Here is a 15,596-nt window from a genome sequence, read left to right on the forward strand (position 1 = left end):
TCTCATTACCTCCATTTCTCGACTTAAAGCTCAGTTCCCAGGCCACCTTCTACAGAAATTCTATTTCTCTAGTTACTTAATTTAAAAAACTATAAGCTTTTCTTCATGTTCAGAACTTTAATGGAAATGCAAGAGAAATGTCATTCAGGAAATGTTAAGTGTACAAAATTTAAAAACTTGTAAAGTGACTATTAAAAATTCACAGAGTACTCATTGGCTCAAGAAATAAGTATTAGTACACTGTGGCACAATTGAACATGTAATGGACTTCTCTACTAGTAGCAATGCAAAGATCCAGGACAATTTTTATGAGAAAAAACACTCCACATCCAGAGAAAGAATTGTGGGAGCTGAAATGCAGAAGAAAAACATATGATTGACCATGTGATTGACCACATGGTTTGATGGGGATATTACTGGGGATATAGACTCTAAATGTTCATTCTATTGCAAATAGTAATAATATGGAAATAGGTTTTGTTCAATGATACATGTAAAACCCAGTGGAACTGCTCATTAGCCATGGGAGGGAGGAGCGGGAGGAGAGGAGGAAAGAACATGACTCATATAACTGGAAAAATATTTTAAATTAGTTTAAAAAGTTTAAAAAAAGGAATAGGTATTACTTAAGCAAGTCAAAGTATTTGTCAGCTCATAAATGGTAAATCAACTACAAAGAACTGCAAAACTTTTTCACATTTTGCACTCTTTATCTAAAAGTGATAAACAAATTTAGCCAATACAGATTTGCTCAAAAAGAAAAAGGAATATTGTTTTTATCATATTGTCTTACACCTTCAACAGTAGTAATACTACTAACTGATATTTTTCATAATTCTTGGGCACTGTTTAACTCAAAATAATCTCTAGCATTGTAGTAATCTCATTTGTTCCACATGTCAATGAAAGTTTGTAGGCTTAAGACTGCAATGAAACTAACCTATAATTTACTAATTGCTGTCAGAGACTTTTAGAAATTTTCATTTCTGATGTCTTTTCCCACTTGTTTTATCTTCCTAACCTAGCTACAGAGAAAAAAATACTGAAAATACAATTGATTTAAACATTTTCATGAAAGTAAATGGACAAATTTATATTATTCAAAAGTTATCAACTAAAATACCTTAATAGTTGCCAATTAACTCCTTTGCATAAAAACTGCACAATTCTATTGTTATTGCAAAATTTATCATCTCTAATCTTCTGTATGTAACAGAACATAAAGTTCAGCTGAATTATTTAAAGAGGGGATCTCAAACATAGAATTGATATTGACCCTGCCTAGCCTCATTAAAGGTCAAGCTGGTTGCTCTTGCAACATTGCCCTCCCTAATGTTTGCTCAGAGAATAGCAACTAGCAGGATATTCCATTAAGGAACATTAACAACCCCTCCTGCCCTTCAACTTCCCTTTCTACTATTCTTCCTATCAGCACTGTCCATGCTGTAAAAAGGCAAGGAATGTCTGTTTAAAATAATCTGTGTGCATTAATTAGTGTTCCCAAAGCCAACTAGCTCAGTGGGCTGGCACAGTGGTAATGCAACAAAGACCACTGATCTGATCCCTGTATTGGTTATGGGGACCTGATACTTCCACCTTCCCAACCTTCAGTCAGTCAAATCTAACAGAGGAATAAAACTCAGTTTTTTTTCCTAAAACTTATACTAGACATATAATTTTATAAAATGTTGCTTCCCAGAAGAAATCTAAATGAAAGAATATTTCCCAGAGATAATCCACAACCATTAGTAAGCAATTTACAACATACATATGTGCCACGAATTGGCCAAAAGCTCTGGGAATACAAATGAACACAACACAAATTATGAAAACCAATGATGTAAATTTTGTTGGTTTTTGATCACCACACTTGATTTTCTCATCTGTATTATAGAAAAAAATATTTCTAAGATAATGGCTAAATCAGAGGGGAATTTGTACAGTGCTAAAAATTTCTATAAATGGAAGCAGCACCCTGAATTAGTAAGTCTAATATGCAAGTAACTTATTAAAAAATTTTTTCTTTAAACCAGGGAAATCTATTTTCTTCCTTTTTCCTTTAATTATAATGAATTTCACACCTTCAAACCATCAAGTCTGTTGAATTCACAGCACTGCTGAGTGGTTTTTTGTAAGGAATAAAGAATCCCATATATCAGTTACCTCCTAATTCTGCTAACCTGCTCTCTCAATCCCACTGCTCTGGATTTGTTAATTATTTCCAGAAGACTCCCAATTCTCTCCCTTTCAGCTTGTATTCCCCAGAACCCAATGGAGAAAAGTTCCAGAAAATGCACTGCCTTCACTAGAAGTTGTAGTACCATTTCTAGAGAAAATACAGCCCTACATCAATCCTAAAGCAGAGAAAGCTACCTATCACAGGGACATGAAACTTTGCCTTTGTCCCAGGGGAACTTGCCTTCAGGAAAACTCCTGGAGGGAACCTAGTCCCAGACTAATCAATAGGCCATCAAGCACCCAAGGAACATAGACAATATCCTTTTGTATTTAGGCCTCCCCTAGGCACCCTAGCCAATTCATCTAGACAATCTCCAGGTCATTTTAGAGTGGCTAGAGCAGGTCCCAAAATCTAAATAAGCATCTTGCCTTCTGTAGTCCCCAGACCAAGATTTTGTGTGGCTTCCCAGATTAATCTTTTTTACCTGACTAAAGACCATTTATAAATTTTTTCATGTTGACAACATACAAGGAAGGGAAAGTTATAAAACAGTCACACAAAGACCAATAGTATATAACACACATAAAGAGAGACCTCCACTTTTCACATTTACACCAACTGTCAATCTCCAATTAAGTTCTCAAAACCCAATTTCTTGGGATCCTTACAGGTCACCCAGGAACACAGGAGTCTTTGAACTAAATTCTTCATTTCAATTCTAATGGTATTAACTGCATTATGCATTTCAGTATGCAGTCCCACAATGTGTGCAGTGAGAGCTCAATAATTACACTTCTGAAGGCAAACTTTTCAGTCTTATAATGGATATAGAATTGTTGGTTATCATATTTTCTTCTAGAATACTATTAATAGCTAACATTTTTATTTAGATCTCACTTGATCTTGATCACAACAACCTCAGGGCTATTATTATCCCCATTTTTAATAGATGAAGAAACTGAAGCAGAGAGCTAAACTAAATGTGTTCAGTCTGGCTAACACAGCTAGTAAGTAATGGAGGCAGAATATGAACTCCCAATTTGAATCACCCAAGCTCCAAATTCTGACAATCTATGCACTAGCCCCCTGAACTGATCCTGTAAGAAAATTACACAGCAGAGTCAAAATATATAAACATCTATAAACATAAAATACTGAAAAGATTCCAGGGGGTAGCTGGGTAGTTCAGTGGGTTGAGACCCAGGCCTAGAGATGGGAGGTCCTAGGTTCAAATCTGGCCTGACACTTCCCAGCTGTGTGACCCTGAGCAAGTCACTTGACCCCCATGGCCTAGCCCTTACTACTCTTTTCTGCCTTAGAACCAATACACAGCATTGATTCCAAGACAGAAGGTAAGGGTTTAAAAAAAAAAGATTCCTATTTTTCCAATCACCAGACAGAATTTATCATTCTTAAATATCAGCATACATAAGAATAGTGATCCAAACTAAGAATGGGCATGTGATTTTACTATAAAGAACTTTGAAGCTGAGGAAACTCCCTCAGAAAACAGTTCAGCAGCCCTTTCTCTTCAACTTCAAACCAGTCAGAGGTACCTAGTCTTGCCTAAACTCACATGGCCAGTACTTGTCGGAGACAAGAATTGAATAGATCTTCTGGTGAATCCAAACTTAAAAATTCAGGCAACACATAAACAATAAAACTATGAGCCAGTGCATTAAGTGCTATTACATTTAGTGAGTTGATGTGAACATGGGAAAAAATATCCCTTTCCATTTTAGAAATTATATAAAATTGGTGCAGCTAGGTGGCTCAGTGGATAGAAAGCCAGGCCTGGAGACTGGAAGTCCTGGGTTCCAGTCGGTTCTCAGACAATTCCAGAGTAACCCTGGGCAAATCACTTAATTCCCATTGCCTACCCCTTACTATTTTCTGCCTCAGAAGGGATATATAGTGTTGATTCTAGGACGGAAGGTAAGGGCTTTAAAAAAAGCTACATACAATCATATACTGCCTTTTAATTGCATCTTCCACCTATGAAACACCTGAGGAAAAAACCCAACCTTTTAAAAGCTGTAGATTATCCATGCTTTAGCTTACTCAGGGTTACTAAGTACCTATCTACTTTTCTGAAAAGCCCTTCAGCACTCTTAAGCAGCATTCTTCATAAATTTTATATTTCAAAATTCTGCCCTCAAACAAGCCTGTCTCTACTAAGGGTCACCAAGGAGCCTATTGCCTATGTTACAGAATTTGAATTTATACAAACAGGTAAAATGTGTTGGTTTGGATGCAATTTTATTTCATAAATTTAGCTAGTCAGTCAAAAATGTGAAAACTTTTCTTCTGCCTTTAAATGTGATGCAAAAAGAGGAAATTAGAAAATGGGGTTATATTTAAGAATTCCTCCAAATTGTACTATACAGAGGGGGGAAGGAAAAGGGAAGAATTTATTAAGCAACTAAACTAGCACGTGCCAGGCAGTGGGACAAGACCTTTCAATTATCTTGTTTTTGACCCTCCGACCATGGGGAGAGGCAGGTGTTTTATTATTCCAGCATTTTAGGGAGGAGACTGGCAGGGTAAAAGATTTGCCAAGTCTCCATAGCTGCAAAGCCTCGAGTGACATTTGTACTTGGGTGCCCCAGGTTCCCAGCTCCGAGTGTAAAGTCCCTCCTCCTTCAAAAGAGGCAGATAGTGTCATCCCCCCGTGGTCCGAGGGTGGCCAGGGGCTCACAGAACTACCACATCAGAAGGGTCTTGCAAATCCATGCCCTAAGATACTACCCTTAATTTCCTTAAAACTCCCCAAGTTCAGAACGACCGAACCCCTCCTGACCCTGCAGGGGCCAGCGCTGCCAGCTCCTGCTGAAGCGGTGCCCCTGGAGCCGGGGAGGTCTGAAGCACAGACTGGCGGATAGGGAAAGTACGAGGGGCCGGACCTGGGAGAAGCGCAGGCCCCGCCCCCTCGGGCAGACACAAACACCGGCTGCGGGACGCCCCGCGCTCCCCTCCCCGCTGCCCCACAGGCCCCGCCCGCGACCCCAGAAAGTTTACAGAGGAGAAAGAGGAGGGTCCCCGCACCCAAATCAAGCCCCAGCCGTTATTGGGGAACGTCGCCGGCATAAACCTGGCGGGGGCAACAGGAGCTCGGGACACCCCGCGCCATTCTCTCCCAGGACACGGCCTAGAAACGCACCCGTTGGACAGGCAGGGAAACTGAGGCAGTGAGCGCCCCCACTTCCACCTCTTCCCGCCGCGGCGCGTCCCAAACCGGGCCCGGCCTCCCGTCCACCGCCCGGCCCGATTCCTTACCCGAAGCGGGGCCCAGTGAGACCCCGGAGAAGGCTGGACAGCGTCAGCAAGGGCTCCCACATAGAACCGCCATCGGCCGTCCGCCGCCTTCCGCCACAGACCGACTAAACGGCCCCGTCTTTGAGGGGCGGACGGAGGAACCGACCGACGGACTGACGGAGGAGGAGCCAGGCAGGGAGGGAGGAGCGAGCGAGCGAGCCGCGGCCTCGCGCGTCACTTCCGCCCTCCAGAAGTTTTGCTTCCGCCGCGCTTGCGCAGCCTGGCTAAGGGCGGAGCGCCGAGTTGACGCAGGCGCAAAGACTCCTGCCCTCGACGATGTCTTATCCAGTCCCATGTCCCCAGCACTCTTAACTGCACTTCACCTAAATTAAGTGACTTACAGGCGGGCAGGTCAGACCCCTGGGCCCCACCTCGTAGTGGTTTTCTAGGCAAAGGCGCTGGAGTGGTTAACCATTTCCTTCTCCAGCCCATTTAACAGATGAGGAAACACGCACAGCTGGCAAGTGTCTGAGGCAGAATTTGAACTGAGGGCCTCCTGGGTGGGGCTCTGTCCACTGCTGCCACCTAACCGCTGGCCACATTTTGCAGATGAGGAAATCGAGGCAGGCAGGTTAAGTGCCTATCCTCACACTGCTAACAAACTTCCAGGTAGGATTTGAACTCAGGATCAGGGCCCTCTACTCTTGAGGGCCTACTTGCTCCCCCTACTTTCTTCTTGCTCTTTTGTACAGGTACTTCCCCCTCACTCATTACTAACCTTGGGCTAGTCCCTTAGTTTCTTGCTCACCTTTCTTCATTTGTCATTCAGGCCTCTAAGGAGCTCTTGGTCCTTGGATATACAGGCAGCTCATTATATCTGTCTACATGCTGTAATCCAGATTTCATTTGTATAGAAAGTTCATGTTTGTTGCCCTCCACCTTCTCCAGTAAATCTGTCTTCCTGCCTCACACTCAGTCTATTTGTCTAGGTGTGTAGAGACACACACACCTATAACAACTATGTACAGACATGACAGCATATGATAGAGGATTAAACCAGCAAAACTCTTACTAGTGCCCAAAATACAGCAAATACTATCAGTGGACACTAAGAACATTATTAGGAAGCACTTTCCTAGCTTTTTTTATCCTCATCTTGACCTTTTAGAAAGTGGAACCAACTGTTAGCAGAAGGGAATTTGGATCTAGGGGTGACATCAGGGTGGATTTTTCTTCTGGAGTTTTTCTTTGCAATTCTGAGCACAGTAAATAGTTCCATTAGGTCAATTAGCTCCCTTTCTGAACTATCCAGGTGTTCAGTCAATCCCTTTACATATGTTAATGTGTTACCTTCCACTTTTCAGAGCATCTGTCCCCCACCCCAAAGGTAAATCAGAATATTAGTCAGCAAGATAAACTTGAGTGTGCAGCACAATACAAGATGTCAGGAGGAAAAAACAAGACTATAAAGACTGGCCAGGAGCACCCATCAGTAGCCTAGGGTAGATGTTGTATATGTATAAAATGTGAACTACCAAAAAAAAATGCTATAATGTGTAGGTGTATAGAGCTTTATAGAGTCATCATCTCCTTTGCATCTGGCCCTTGAAGACACTGCAGATATTATTCATTTTTCCCACTTTACAGATGGAGAAACAGGCCAGCAGAGTTAAGTGACTTGCTCAGGGTCACACAGCTAGTGTCTGAGGTCAGATTTCTCAGAAATTCCTGACTCCATTCCTAGCACCAACTAGATGCCCAAACAGAGCACTGTTTAAGTAAATCACTTATTTCTAGAGTTAGCAAATGTCATGTAATTGAGACTCTAGTCTAGATTGGGCAAAGAACACATGAAGAAGCCACATCAGCAAGATTCCCAGCACAAGGGCCACACTCCTAGAATTCAAGGAAATAGTTACATGATGCCTGATAATGTGTGGATAGAAATGCCCCAGAGTCTGAGTCACAGAAAGTTGGGTTCCAATCTACTCTCTAAAGCTCCTCAAGGGCTCAAATGCCTGTTACCCTCAGTTTTTTCATCCAGAAAATGGTGATAAGCCACCCTTATACTAGGTACTTCTATTTAAGGAGCTATTATTTGCAGAACAAATGAAAGAGAAAGGAGGAATGGGTGGGTGGGTGGGTGTTTAAAGGTAAGCCTTGTTATTCTGTAAAGAGGCTTCTCCCCCTCCCCAGATAAGGTTTAAATTAAATACCAATAGAAACTGAATGAGATTAACCAGGTTTTCTAAATATGGCCTCCATTTACTTGTACAATTTCCAAATATTCTGATTTAATTGGTTTATTAAAAGTTTCTTAAGTTGCAGGCTGTGTCTATTCTGATTAAAGTAAAGGAAAAATTGGCTATTAACTTAGTCCAACAATAATGGTCAAAAATGAATCCTGGCCAGATTTAATGCATTTCTGTTCATTCTTCACCTCCATTAAATTAACTAGCTAAGTGGAATCCTTATCTTCATTGCCATTCTCTAAGAAAAGGTTTTTTGTTTGGAGAAGGGAGGGGAAATGGTTCAGCAGGAAGAAGTGGCTAGAGCTACCGGCCTGGAGTTCAAATGTGGCCTCAGGCACATACCACAGACCCTGGGCAAGTCACCTGTTTGTCTCAGTTTCCTCATTTATAAAATGAACTAGAGAAGCAAGTGACATGCCACTCACAAATGCTGTCATGAACAGTTGGACAAGACAAACAGGTTTTAGAAGGTAAGTCATTCGAAGCTAGGGACATCAGGGAAGACTTCCAGCAGAAGTGGCCCTGGATCTGAGCCTTGAAGGCAGAAGTGAGGGGAAAGCTGGAGTCCAAGACTGTGGAACAGCCCCAACTTCCAGAAAAAGAGAACAACCCTGTCTGGAACAGAGTAGACATCCCACATTGCTAATGTTCTCTATTTTTTAAAAAGTCTGAGTTTCTGTTCTAACACTTAATTAGAGCTGATGAAGAAAATTCATTTAAAGGTTGCCAGGGCTGCCCATACTCCTAAAACTGTCTGAGATTGATGAAATTTGTGACTTTCTTCACATGGGAGTGGGTGAGATCAGACATGTTAATTCTGCTTGTACATGAGAATTTTCTTGTCAATGGGAGAAAAAAGAGTGGTCCTAAGGTGTGAGACTTGGCAGCTTCACAGGGTACAATGGGCATTAGAAAAATGTTTCTGAAAGCACATATTGGAATTGCTGTTATTTCACAGTGGGATCCCTGTATTGTCAAGGGCCAAAGGAATGTTAACTACAAATAAAATACCCGCTTTTCACTGGAGCCCTTCTCTCTAGTGTTCTATAAAAATATGCATGTTCTAGGAGAGCCAGGAACTGAAGGAAGGCTTCATTTCTCATTTAGGGCATTCAGTTCATCTGGACACCCAGGATGGAAGGAAAATAAGTGCCAATAGCCAGGAAAACACCAGCACTCCCAATTGAAGAGACCAAACCATGGTCTGGATAGCAGATCTCTGGGCAGAGTGCAGAATTCTATCCAGTTGACTTTGGTCTCCACATCTCTGCCCCACATATAAGCAGAGAGAAAGAGGTTGAGGCAGAGGAGGAGGCAGTTTTTAACAGTCTTAAGAGTATGGATTCACACCAAAATGCTGATCATGATAAAGATGAACAAGATAGGCAGATTCAGTCCCATTCTCTCTCCTGAGCCCCATTTCCACAACACCAACTCCTGTTCGGTATCTCCAGCTGGATACTCTATTGGCTTCTCCAAAGAATGTGTACCAAACCTGGAGTATCTTCTTCCCGCCCCCCACCCCCCTTTACAACCCTTTCCTTCCAAATCTAGCTCTTTCTGTTGAAGGTATTACCACCCCTTCATCCCAAGTTCACCACTTGGCATCACACTCTACTCATTCCTCATCATACTGGGTCAGTTGCCAAGTCAGATTTTTCTAGATCCACAACATAGCTCAAGACTATCCCCTTCTCTTCACTTGCCCAGCCACCACTCCTCCTCACCTCCTGTCTAGACTTGTCACATTCTCCTAATTGAACACCAATTTTTCCAGTTGCCTCATCAAACTACTTTCCACACAGCTGCCAAATTTCCACCGAGCTTTCACCTCACACACAGAAAGAAAATCAGCTAAAAAAACAGATCCAGCTGATGGAAGGCTTGTAGAAAGACATGCATTAATTCACTTTTGGTAGCTGCAAATTGGACTATCAGACACATTCTATTAGATGAAAATGTGTCCGGTGGGCCAAGTTGTAGCCAAATTTCCTTTTCTTTTTGAATCTTTTTGCAAGAGAAGGTTTACTGGACCGGGAGAGTGGGCAGAAAGGATTCCCAGGGATTCCCCTTTGCCTCTTCAAGTTGCCATTTAAAGTCATTCACTCCTTGTATCTAATACTGGCAGAGTATTTATTACTTACCTCTCCACACTTTCTGGTTCTGGTCAAACAAATACTTGCTATTTCCCCAAAACTAGCCCCAACCTCCAGTTGACAGCAGGGGAGGAAAGGATTTTGTGAATGTGCCCACCTCTGCCTTTTATAATCCCTACCTTCCTTCAGAGCTCAGCCCAAGTACTCAGTCCTTTCTTTAGCCCCTGATTTAATAATGCTTCTTCAATCCTGAAACAATCCTGTAAATTGTCTAAGCGTCGAGGTGTCTTGCAAGAGAATAGAGATTACTTAAGGACAGAGACTTTGTCATTTTATCTGGAATCCCTTCAGCCTAACTAGCAAACTAACCAGTTTGACAGAGCTGTAGAGTTGAAACCTTTTGGATTAGTAGATGAAATAGGGTATGGAAATCCTAAAAAGGATATATTTACTGGCAGAAAGAAAGCTATAGTATCTTAGGGAAGTTCTTCCATCTTCCCCAACAGTGGAAATGCCAGAGATTCTGGAACAAGCTAAGTAGATCTTCCTTTTGCCCCAAACTAGAGAGAGACCAGAGCAGCTACCTGAGTTCAAACTTGCTTATTAGTTGTATAACCTTGGGCAAGTCAGTGATCCCTATTGGTCTCAGTTTCCTCATCTATAAAATGGGCCTGAGAAAGAAATGGCAAATTTCTCTAGTGTCTTTGCCAAGAGAACTCCAAATGGGGTCAGATAGAGTTGGGCAACACTGAAAACAACTAAAGAACAAAGAAGAGATCACTAACAATTGGAGGAGATACTGTACAGATGTTGTGGGGTGTAGAGGTGTACCCCTGGGGTTTGGGAGGGATACCTTTTGCAAGAATGCAAGACTCCTAAACTTGAGCTTTGTCAACGTGGAAATCTAGCAATCCCCAGTTTATTTAGTTGGGAGGTAGAAACCCCAGGTTTTGACCTTGTCACAGGAGAGTTTTCCCCCTGAGGGAAGGTCCCACTTCACCAGACAATAGACATCCACTTCAGCTTTGGTGCAGGAGGTAGCAAAGCATCAGTCTCAAGCCTAAGGTCCTGAGTTCAATCCTCAAAAGGGGGGTGTGATATACTGGGAAAGGTTTCTGGAGACAAAAGAGTTACTTGACTTCAGATGGGGTCTACTTCCCACCTAAAGTGGATGTCTATTGTCTGGTGAAGTGGGACCTTCCCTCAGGGGGAAAACTCTCCTGTGACAAGGTCAAAACCTGGGGTTTCTACCTCCCAACTAAATAAACTGGGGACTTCTAGATTTCCATGTTGACAGCTTAAAAGTAAAGAGAGAGATTTATTAGCAGTGTCTTCTCTCACTGTGCCTCTTCCTTCTTTCCTTTTCTCCTTCCCTCCTTTCTTTCCTCCCCTGCTTCTTTCTCTTCCCTTCTTTCCTTCTTTCTTTCCTTCCCTCCTTCCTTCTTTTCCTCCTTTCCTTCTTTCCTTCTTTCTTTCTTTCTTTTCTTCTTTCTTTCTTTTCTTCTTTCTTTCTTTCTTTCTTTCTTTCTTTCTTTCTTTCTTTCTTTCTTTCTTTCTTTCTTTCTTTCTTTCTTTCTTTCTTTCTTTCTTTCTTTCTTTCTTTCTTTCTTTCTTTCTTTCTTTCTTTCTTTCTTTCTTTCTTTCTTTCTTTCTTTCTTTCTTTCTTTCTTTCTTTCCATTTTCCCTTAATCTTACCACCTTCACCCTGTTGATTATTACCAAGTCATCCTGTCTTTAGCTTTTTTTAAGCCTTTATCTTCTGTCTTAGAATGAGTACTAAGTCTCAATTCCAAGCTAGAAGAGTAGAAGACTAGGAAATGAGGGTTAAGTGACTTGCCCAGGGTCACACAGCTAAGAGGTATCTGAGGTCAAAATCTTAAGACCTGGCTCTATCCAACTGAGCCACTTAGCTGTCCCTAGCATATGGTTGTTTATATGTTGTCTTCCCCCCCCCCCCCAATTAAATTCTGAGCTTCTTGAAGACAGTCTATTTTTGGCCTTTCTTTGTAACACTTAGCACAGTGCCTAACTCATAGTTGGTGCTAAATAAATGCTGGGTAATTCATAAAATCCTTCTAGTGGTTCTGGGTTTGCACTGATCTAATCACTCACTCTTGCTGGTACATCTTATGACCTAAATGAACCATATATGAAGGAGGCTAATTGGGTACAAGGTCATAGTCTATGGACATGGAAAATAACCAAGTTAACTATTCCACATTGTGGCTATGCTCTTGACCTCTCTGCTTATACCTGGAGTCTTCTAGAATACACACATTTATTTCTTTGTCCTTTGGCCTCTTCCCTTAGACCTCCTATACTTCCTCTTGACTCCCTATATACCCTTGATCCTGCTGCTGTGGCCCCTTGCCATGACTTTGTTGTGGGTACAATAATTGAACATCCCCAAAGTCACTAGATGTGGGGTTTTCCTTAATGGACTTCCCTGACCAGCAGGGTCCCACAAGGGAAGGGGCTCACCTTTGTGATGGGACCCAAGGAGAGGTAGGAACCGAGAACCAGGGTGGAGAATGAAAGACACGGACAAGTCAGTGGTTGAATAGGGCAGGCAATCCCTATGATACTCCCTTTGATAGGAGAGTATGAGTACAAAGGAACACGAGGTGGATGAGGAGATTAAGATAGGGAATGCAGGCCGAGATGGTTACAGCCTCGGGGAAGGAGAAGGTCAAGAGGAGAGAGAGACATAGTCATTGAGGAGCCCAGTGGAGCTCCATGGAAGGGGAGAAAGGCCAAGAGGAAGTTCATGGGATTGCCTCTGGATTTAATCCTGTCCTGCTTGGGCGGTACTCCCAAGGACGTAGTAACCACATCACAAAGTATAGACAATCAAGATTGGGTGGCAAGGTAGAGGGAACACCTTTGGGCGTGTAGATTGCAAACCGCCCGCTTTCCCAGGGAATTGAGTCCGAGCATGTTAATGAGTTTGTCTTAGCCAAGGGCCGCATGGCCAGTTCAAGGTTACACTCACAAGCCTCATTGGTATAACCTTATGCTTGGAGACACAGTCGCCATACAGTCATTTATATTTCATAGATGTGAATATGCTTGGGATGCTACACTAGAGATGGCCATTGTGAACATATTGACCCTAGCACCTTAGAGCAGCTAAAATAACGAAGATCTCTGTATCCTCCAAGATTGTTTCGTGGGAAAACATATTTCAGAAATTATTGCATGTGATAAGAATTGGAAAGTATCAAATTCAGCATTTCATTTATTTCAGGGATTTTAAGGACACATTTGCCCTTTCCAAAAACAATAACTCTGGAAAAGCTATAAATACAAATGTAGGGACTGGGGGACCTAAACCAGTCATTTCCAAGGTGGAAGAAACACTGTGCCCTTTTATTCTCTCCAAAGAAGGATGTGAATGGGAAATCTGTCACTAGCTAATCTTAGAGAGTTCTTTATGGTCTGGAAGCTTCTATTCTGTGAATCAGAGGCAGAATTTGGTCTTGCAGGCCAGTCCTCTATATGTGATACCATGCTACCTGTCATGCATGAGAGGCACTTGAAGAAAAAAGGGGGCTTGTCCTGGGACAAAAAGCCAGTATCAGGGGCAGAATTTGAAACTAGGTCTTATTGATTGCTTCTACACTGTGGGGTGTATGTATGTACTTGTGGTTTCACTGGATGGGGAACTCCCAATACAAATCAGCACTTGATCTGTGACTTAGTCTTAAAAGAATTTCCAGGCACCTAGAACCCCAGAACCAGGATGGGTCAGAGCTGGTCCCCCCCCCAAGTCTTCTCTGTTCAGAGGCTGGCCCCCATCTTCACTGCCTCTGTTTAAAGCTATAAAGTAGGTCAAATTCAAATCAAATGGGGATAATTAAGCAGAGATTAGAGATCTTCAGAGCCTCACCTTCTTAGCCTAGAAAACCTGCAGTGCCAGGAGGTTAAGAAAACTTCAAGATTGCAAACAGAAGATCTGAATTGAAAAGACAAGGAATCCTAGAAAATATAAGATTCTAATCCTAAATCCTAAAAAATTCCTAGAAAATCTAACTATTTTCTGCCTGTGTTGCCTTGGACAACTTACTAGAGATGATGATACCCAATCTATCTCACTGCCTTATGGTAAAGAAAGTGCAAATGGAGGTCATTTTCAGAGGAGTTTCAGAGGGAACATCTAGGCTAGGCAGAAATTCCCTTTGGAAGGGTTAATGTCCCTCCACTAGGAGGAGTATCACTGGAGACCCATGTTCAAATCCTACCAGCACTAAAGGAAATGCTTCCCATACTTTAAAGTGCTCTAAAAATGTGATTGTCCTGGGAGGATCAAATGAAATAATATAAGTAAAGCAATAATGTTGACTTTCACCATATTAACCTGCATTGCTTTCTCAGGTCATCTGACTCCATCACTCACTATCAATTTCTTGCCCTATAAATAGGCATTTACTGTATACTCCTTGCTTGTCTGTCAAGTAGGATAAAATGGATTTATCACATTACTACTACTACTACCCTTGCCCTAGCAGCAAGTAGTTGCCAGAGACCCAAAGCTCTCTAGAAAAATGTCATCTCCTTCCTTCCTCAAGGCTTCAACTTCAAATTCTCATCTTGAAATAGCCTGGGCTACCTGAAGGCAGGAGCTTGGGAAGTGCACGGTCTCCCTTTAACAAGAGATGCTGACATTTGGCTCCTTTGTGCTCCCTTGCTCCCCTAAGATAACTGCAGCAAATCTGCCTGGTGAAGAACAACATAGGGAAGTCCTTTGTCATTTCTGTGCCTCTCCAGGACAGTAGCCGCTTTTGTTCTTTGCTGGGGCCACACAGATATCTGAGCATCAATTATATTTCATGCCCACCCTGCAGAGTTCGGAGCAAGCCATTAGGGCTTAAGGCTCTAGGGTACTTTAAAAATATGCTAAAAATATCCATATGCTATTAGTGTAGTGAGAGTTACAAAAATATTTTTAGCACAACACTAATCCTTTGACAGGATATTATGTTGAGTAGGAGACTAATTGGTAGTAAATAATCCAGTTAAATTATGAATTTAAGCAACTTGACTAGATGACATAAGGATTGAATTTTTTTATTCTCACTTTATAGTCAATAAAATTTTAAATTCCATCATTTAAGATGAGAAGAAACTCTTGAGCTTGTCTGAAATCTGTGGCAACTATGAGCAACAGTAGAGAAAGAATAAAATGCTCTAAAGACACCTTTGTCATCCCTTGTTATTAAAGAAGCTCTCTGAGTTCAGGCATTGTTCATATTCTTTGTATCCCTGGCACATAGCACTGAGCCTAGGCAGATAGTGGGTACTTAAATAAATGCTAGGACAGCAAGGCAGTGCAGTGGATAAACCATTAGGCCTGTAGTCAAGGAAGATGAGAGTTCAAATCTGTCCCCGGATACTTACTAGCTATGTCACCCTGGATAAGTCACAACCTCATTTGCCTCATTTTCCTCATCTGTAAAATGAACTGTTAAAGGAAATGGCAAACCACTCCATTATCTTTGCCAAGAAAAACCCAAATGGGTTCATGAAAAGTTAGTTAGTGGTAGTCTCTCGGTGATTGAGAATGACAATTGTCTTTGTGCAGTTTCATCTATGGTGTACCTTCATGTGGCTTTGGAGTCCAAAGGCTGAGGCGCACAGTCTGTGGCACACGGGGCCTGGGACGCCGGTTGTTACGGGAGGTGCGGCTGTGGCCTGGTGTCGGCGTTCACGCGCAGTGGTAAGACGTCGATGTCGCTCATCTTCAAAGGCAGTGGCGGCTTGGTGAATGTGGGCTCGCCAGCTGCTTCTCTGTCAGAGGCAGCGAGTTCTAGTTGC

The 15,596-nt window shown here is 42.2% G+C and overlaps 1 protein-coding gene across 4 annotated transcripts in view; it reads right to left on the reverse strand.

Moving 5' to 3' along the window:
- TAX1BP1 (Tax1 binding protein 1) overlaps positions 1–5,721 on the reverse strand; it is a 57,062-nt gene extending 51,341 nt beyond the window's left edge. For all 4 annotated transcript variants that reach the window (XM_056800433.1, XM_016426492.2, XM_007505318.3 and 1 more), the window contains exon 1: positions 5,456–5,721. The gene's annotated coding sequence lies outside the window, so the exon portion shown is untranslated. The remainder of the gene's footprint in view (positions 1–5,455) is intronic.
- Between the last annotated feature and the right edge of the window lie 9,875 nt (positions 5,722–15,596).

Source organism: Monodelphis domestica, chromosome 5, assembly GCF_027887165.1.
Source record: "Monodelphis domestica isolate mMonDom1 chromosome 5, mMonDom1.pri, whole genome shotgun sequence".
Lineage (NCBI taxonomy): Eukaryota > Metazoa > Chordata > Mammalia > Didelphimorphia > Didelphidae > Monodelphis > Monodelphis domestica.